We start from the raw sequence: 7,189 nt of genomic DNA on the forward strand, positions 1-7,189 counted from the left end.
TGAATTTTCGCGTAGACTCAAATTCGGCATTCATTTTTGTTCAAGAATAAATTTTCTTTTCTAAAAAAGATGATTTATTAGGTGTTCGATCACACCTAGAAAAAAGATCAGTGGCGACTCCCTTTTTTAATAAAATCAAAAGTCGGTTTTCAAATTTTCAAATCATCGCCTCAACTAGAGACCGAAAGCAAAAATTTTACATCGCTACAACTATATCAAATAGTTCACCATTGTTTACTTAGTGAATTCATATACATTTAACATCTACCATACACATTTACATGGTAATGTTCATACTCAACATGCTTATTTACCATTTCCATACACAGCAAGAGTTTCAGACAAACTCAAACACAAACAATTCAAATAGAGCATTGTTAACGATAATCCTAGAGGCAGAGCACAGAAACTCACCTAAACTCCTTCATCCTCGTCAGCTTAGCTTTTCCAAATGCTAGAGCCTCCATTGTCCTGGCGGTTAAAGACAACAACCATATATCGGTTAAATCGAAGGCATTCAAACCTTAAAACCTAGAACTCTACTTTTAAACCTCAAATCTCACGACTACTGCTCCATACAGAGCTCTTCCAAGTTCTCTTCTTCTTCAGAACAATCGAAGAAGACAATGCAAATGAGACAAAATTTTGTAGACAGAATTGAGAAAAATTATTTTAGCAGAATATCCATTCTCACCTATATATATAACTCCTCAGGCACAACCTCCAAATCTCCATAAGCTAACCATCGACAATCATTGTGTCCGCCACTATAGAACCAATCGGTTTGATAAACCGTAATATATACATATTTGTACCCCATGCTTGGCATATTTATGAATAGTTTTTCCTTGGTTTTATTGAATTCGATGCTCCTAATCCATTAAATTCACGTTTTATACTCAGGAAAGCTTAGGATAACAAAAAAGTGGAAAACAAGCCAAAAAGAACAAATTGAGCCTAAATTAGTGTTTCAGACGGCCTAGGCACTTCTACACGGATGATCTACAAGCCCATGTGTGACACACGGGTAGACCACACGCCTGTGTGTCGGCACTAATCCAAGTCAGAATTGCATACGGCCTGAGCATCTTCACACGGGCATGGCACATGGCGTGTCCCTGTCGAGACCAAGTCTAGTTCTACTCGGAAAAGGCTTATTTTGGGCTAATTTGGGCATTCAAAAGTCTATATAAAGACCCTAGAAGAGGATTAGAAAGACACACGGATTTGAAGGTAGAAAGTACTCAAGAAAAGCCATCGGAATCACCTCGGAGCCAGGATTTACATCAAGACTGAAGATTTCCATCCAATTTCCTAGAAGTTCTTTGGGTTCTTTGTGTTTTGTTGTTTTCCAAACTTTGAGATATTTTTCATTATCATTATGAACTAAACTCCCTAAATACCTAAGGGAGATGAAACCTATGACAAATCTTATTATTATTTGAATTATATGATAAAGACTTATGCTTATTCTTAATTGTGAATTCTAAATACTTGTTTTAATATTCCGGGGTATTAATTCAGGTTTTGATGTGCTTATTCAGTGGAGCAAAAGTCCTTGTTTAAGAGTAGATCAGTCGTAACTAAGTAGAGTTAAATGCAATCCTAGAGATAGGAAGATATAAATCTGCCGAATTAGAGTCAAATCTAATAAGGGAATCCATAGATCGAGTTAATACGACAATAGGGGTTTTAATTAGAAAGAGATTTCAATTAATCAACCTAAAGTCAGTTGTTCTTAGTCTCAAGAGAGATATTAACATAAATTATGGATTTTTACGGATTAAGTTAAGTGAATAAATCGTCTAATTCAGAAGTAATAAGTGAAGTCTAGGTGGAATCTTCCTTGGGTATTGTCTTCTCCATCGGTTTTTCCTAAAGTATTTTCCAAACTTCATCTTTATCGTAGTCTTAGTTAATTTAGATAATTAGTTTTAGTTTAAAAACATACTTTAATTCTTAGGCTAGATAATAAAAAGAGAGTAACTACTAGTACTCTTAGTCCTCATGGATACGATATTCCGATCTCACCACGACTATACTACTATTCGATAGGCGTGCTTGCCTTAGTCAAATTTATAGTTAGTTTTACGACCATTAAGTTTTTGGCGCCATTGCCGAGGACTAAGATATTAGGAACGCTTAATTTTTATTACTTTAGCCATTTATTTTTTGCAATTTAAATTTTATTTTGTTTATATTACTAAATTTTCTTTTATTTACTTCTGGCAGGTCTTTATAGTTTATGACTAGAAGAAACCCGTCAGGACCATTACTTTTTGATAGTGAGATCGAAAGCACAACTCGCAGAAATCGAAGAGAAATAAGGCGAAGCCTAAGATACATAAAGGAAAAGCGAGAGGACGATATTCACACCACAACCGAGAAGATGGCTGAAAATCAGAATAATCAGTTACCTCCTGTGATCGCTGCAAATCCAATAAATCAGAATCCTGCTCCTCGTACTATGTATGATTATGCTAAACCTAATTTGACAGGAACTGGATCGAGTATAGTTAGGCCTGCTATTGCTGCAAATAATTTTGAACTGAAACCTAACACGATTCAAATGATACAACAGTTTGTTCAGTTTGATGGTTTGCAGAATGAGGATCCAAACACTCATTTAGCGAATTTTCTGGAACTCTGCGACACTTTAAAAATCAATAGCGTTTCTGATGATGCCATTCGCCTTCAGTTGTTTCCCTTTTCATTGAGGAATAAGGCTAAACAGTGGTTGAACTCGTTACCACGAGGGTCAATCACCACTTGGGAACAAATGATCGGAAATTTTTTGCTTAAATAATTTCTGCTGGCTAAAACGGCTAAATTAAGGAATGATATTTCTTCTGTTGTGCAGATGGATTTAGAAACACTCTATAATGCATGGGAGAGATACAAGGATCTGTTGAAAAGGTACCCTCACCATGGGTTACCACTTTGGCTACAAGTTCAAACTTTTCACAACGGCCTGAATCCTTCGACTAGACAGATGATCGACACAGCTACTGGTGGGACTATTAATAATAAGACACCTGAAGAGGCCTATGAATTTATAGAAGAGATGTTACTGAATAATTATCAGTGGCAAGTCATGAGGACAAATCCGACGAAAGTAACCGGCGTTTTTAACATCGATTCGATTACTATGCTCTCTAATTAGGTAGAAATTTTGAATAGAAAAATTGATGGGTTACTTGGTTCTTCACAGTTCCATCCAGTAATGCAGTACGATGCAAGTGGAGGTGGAACGAGTAATTCAGAATACCCACCCTATGGCCACAACATGGAAAACGAGCAATTGAATTATATTGGTAATAATCCTCGACCTAAAAATAATCCTTATAATAACACTTACAATGCAGGTTGGAGGAACCACCCAAATTTCTCATGGGGAGGCCAAGGGAATCAGAGGCCACCACCCCTTCCAGGCTTCCAACAACAACCTTACAGTAAGAGAAAAAGCCAAACCTTGAAAAGATGATGACAAGATTTATTTCAGTAGCGGAAACCCATTTTCAGAACACTGAAACTGCACTTAAAAATCAGCAAGCATAGATCCAAGGGTTTGAGAATCAAATTGGATAGCTGGCTAAGATTTCAGAAAGACCACCAGGAAGTCTACCTAGTAACACCAAACCCAATCCAAAAGAGCATGTGAAAGCAGTTACACCTAGGAGTGGGAAAGTGTTAGCTGAATTTGAAAAGAAACCACCACAAGAAGCTGACAAAACCGAAAGAGAGGAAGGGAAACTCGAAAACAATGACAATCCAATGCCAAAGAAATATAAATCACCAATCTCATATCTAGCAAAGTTAAAGAAAAACCGCATGGATGCACAATTCAGTAAATTTCTTAAACTTTTTAAACAACTGCATATTAACTTACCTTTTGTTGAAGCTATATCACAGATGCCTACTTATACAAAATTTTTAAAGAAGCTTCTAAAAAATAAAAGGAAGTTTGAAGACTTATCTACAGTGGAACTTAACGATGAGTGCTCAACCATACTCCAAAATAAACTGCCAACTAAACTAAAAGGACTAGGAAGTTTTATTATTCACTGCTTAATTGGTAGTTTGAATGTTGATAAGGCACTAGCTGATTTAGGCACTAGCATTAATTTGATGCCATATAAAATGTTTAAGTAACTTGGTCTTGGGGAACCTAAACCCACTAGGATGAGTATTCAACTAGCTGATAGATCTGTTAAAATATCCTAGGGGTATTATAGAGGACGTACTTATAAAAGTAGATAAATTTATATTCCCTATTGATTTCATTGTGCTTGACATGGATAAAGATGTTGAAGTGTCTTTAATCTTAGGTTGTCCATTTTTAGCCACTACTAGGGCTGTTATTGATGTGCGTGATGGTAAACTGGTACTTAGAGTAGGTGACGAAAAGATTATTTTTAAAATTTATGATGCCATAAGATTTTCTAGGGAACAGAATGACTTATGTTATTTTAGTGACTTTATTGATCATGCTACTCAAGATTCTTTTTAGGAAATCGTACATAAGGACACGTTGGAACTGTGTCTTACCCAAGGAAAGGAGGTAGATGATGATGATTCTGAGATAAGTAAGATAAAAGTTAAACTAAATTCCAATGAACTCTTTCCAAGACAAGCAGAATATGAGGGTATTAAGGTAAACGACGAACTTAAGCAAAAACCCTCTATTGAAAAACCTCCCAAACTGGAACTTAAGCAATTGCCAAAACACTTGGAATACGGCATTCCTTGGAAATAATTCTACATTACCAGTGATTATTACTTCTAACTTGCAACCCAAGGAGAAAGAGGAATTACTCCAAATATTAAGAGAACATAAAAGAGCCATAGCTTGGAAAATTTCTGACATTAAAGGGATCAGCCCTTCTTTTTGTACCTACAAAATTTTAATAGAAGATGAATATAAGCTCAAAGACCACTGAACCCCAACATGAAAGAAGTTGTTAAAGCTGAGGTAATTAAACTCCTAAATGCTAGAATAATTTATCCTATTTCTGACAGTTCTTGGGTAAGTCCAATGCAGGTTGCTCTTAAGAAAGGAGGCATGACTGTTGCAGCCAATGAGAAGAATGAATTAATCTCAACAAGGACAGTAAAGGTTGGAGAGTTTGCGTTGACTATAGGAAGCTGAATGGTGCCACAAGAAAAGATCACTTCCCCCTGCCATTCATTGACCAAATGTTGGAAAGATTATCAGGGCACATGTACTACTGCTTTTTAGACGGACTCTCTGGCTATTTTCAAATCCCAATAGCTCCTAAAAATCAAGAAAAGATGACATTTGCATGTCCATACGGTATGTTTGCTTATCGTAGAATGCCTTTTGGATTATGTAATGCTCCTACTACTTTTCAGCGCTGCATGATGGTCATTTTTGACGAACTCATCGAAGATATCATAGAGGTATTTATGGATGACTTCTCGGTATTCGGTAACTCTTTCCATCTTTGCCTTAAAATTTTAAAACGAGTTTTAATAAGATGTGAGGAAACAAACTTTGTGCTTAACTGGGAAAAATGTCACTTTATGGTTCAAGAAGGTATTGTGTTAGGACATAAAATTTCTAGTAAAGAGATCGAGGTTGATAAATCTAAAATTGAAACCATTGAAAAACTACCTCCCCCTAGTTCGATTAAGGCTATTAGAAGCTTTTTGGGACATGCTGGGTTTTATAGAAGATTTATTAAAGACTTTTCTAAAATAGCTAAGCCTTTGACTAAATTACTAGAAAAAGATATGCCCTTTAATTTCGATCAGGAATGCTTAGAAGCGTTTAATACTTTAAAAGATAAATTTATTAATGCTCCAATTATAATCGCACCTGATTGGAATTTACATTTCGAACTAATGTGTGATGCTAGTGATTTTGCAGTAGGTGCAGTTTTGAGACAGCGAAGAGATAAGCATTTTCAACCTATCTATTATGCTAGCAAAACTTTGATAGCCGCACAAGAAAACTACACCACTATGGAGAAAGAGCTGCTAGCTTTGGTTTTTGCATTCGATAAATTTAGGTCATATCTAATATTGTCTAGAGTTGTCTTTTATACTGACCATTCTACTCTTTGCTACCTTTTAACTAAGACTGATGCAAAATCTCGACTCATTCGATGGATTTTGTTATTGCAGGAATTTGACTTGGAGATTAAGGATAAGAAAGGAGCTGAAAATCTCACGGCTGATCATCTTTCCAGGCTTGAAAGTTCCAGTACCAAATAGCTTGATGAAGTTGAAATAAATGATTCGTTCCCTGAAGAATAATTTTTTGCTATATCTGATTCTGAAGTACATTGGTTTGCAGACATTGTGAATTTTTTAGCCGCTAACGTTATCCCAAAAGGGTAGACACATCAGCAAAAGAAGCAGTTCTTTACTGATGTGAAAGATTACTTTTGAGAAGACCCTTTTCTTTTCCGTATATATGCAGATCAAGTCATTAGGAGATGCGTTACGAGGTCAGAAGCATTTAAAATATTGGAGCATTTCCACTTAGGATCGACTGGGGGACATTACAGTGGAAATAAGACCGCACATAAAACACTCGAATCAGGTTTTTATTGGCCTACACTTTTCAAATATGCCAATAGGTATGTTACTACTTGCGGTAAATGCCAACGAACAGGTAATATCTCTAAACTTAACGAAATGCCCCAAACATACATACTCTCATGTGAAATATTTGATATATGGGGTATTGATTTCATGGGTCTATTCCCCAGCTCATTTGGGAATAAATACATATTAGTAGCCATTGATTATATGTCTAAATGGGTGGAAGCCCAAGCCTTACCTACTAATGATGCAAGAGTGGTAGTACGATTCCTTAAGAAACTCTTCTCTTGTTTTAGAACACCTAGAGTAATTATCAGTGATAGGGGTACTCATTTTTGTAATGCCCAATTTGATAAGACCCTTAAGAAATATAGAGTTCACCATAAGACAGCTACTCTTTACCATCCTCAAACTAGTGGACAAGTCAAAATAGCAAACCGAGAGCTTAAACGTATCCTAGAAAAGATAGTAGAATCAAACAGGAAGGATTGGGAGATAAAAGTTGATGCTGCTTTATGAGCTTATAGAACTGCTTTTAAGACTCCCATAAGGATATCACCTTACAGACTTGTTTATGGAAAAACTTGTCATCTACTATTTGAGCTAGAACACAAGGCAT

At 36.0% G+C, this 7,189-nt stretch overlaps 1 non-coding gene across 1 annotated transcript; it reads right to left on the reverse strand.

Annotated features, from left to right (window-relative positions):
• Positions 1-2,827: 2,827 nt before the first annotated feature.
• On the reverse strand, positions 2,828-2,934 carry LOC121213260 (small nucleolar RNA R71). Its single transcript, XR_005908643.1, has one exon. It is a non-coding gene; the product is annotated as a small nucleolar RNA R71 (small nucleolar RNA).
• Between the last annotated feature and the right edge of the window lie 4,255 nt (positions 2,935-7,189).

The sequence above is a fragment of the Gossypium hirsutum genome, chromosome A13 (assembly GCF_007990345.1).
Source record: "Gossypium hirsutum isolate 1008001.06 chromosome A13, Gossypium_hirsutum_v2.1, whole genome shotgun sequence".
Classification (NCBI taxonomy): Eukaryota; Viridiplantae; Streptophyta; class Magnoliopsida; order Malvales; family Malvaceae; genus Gossypium; species Gossypium hirsutum.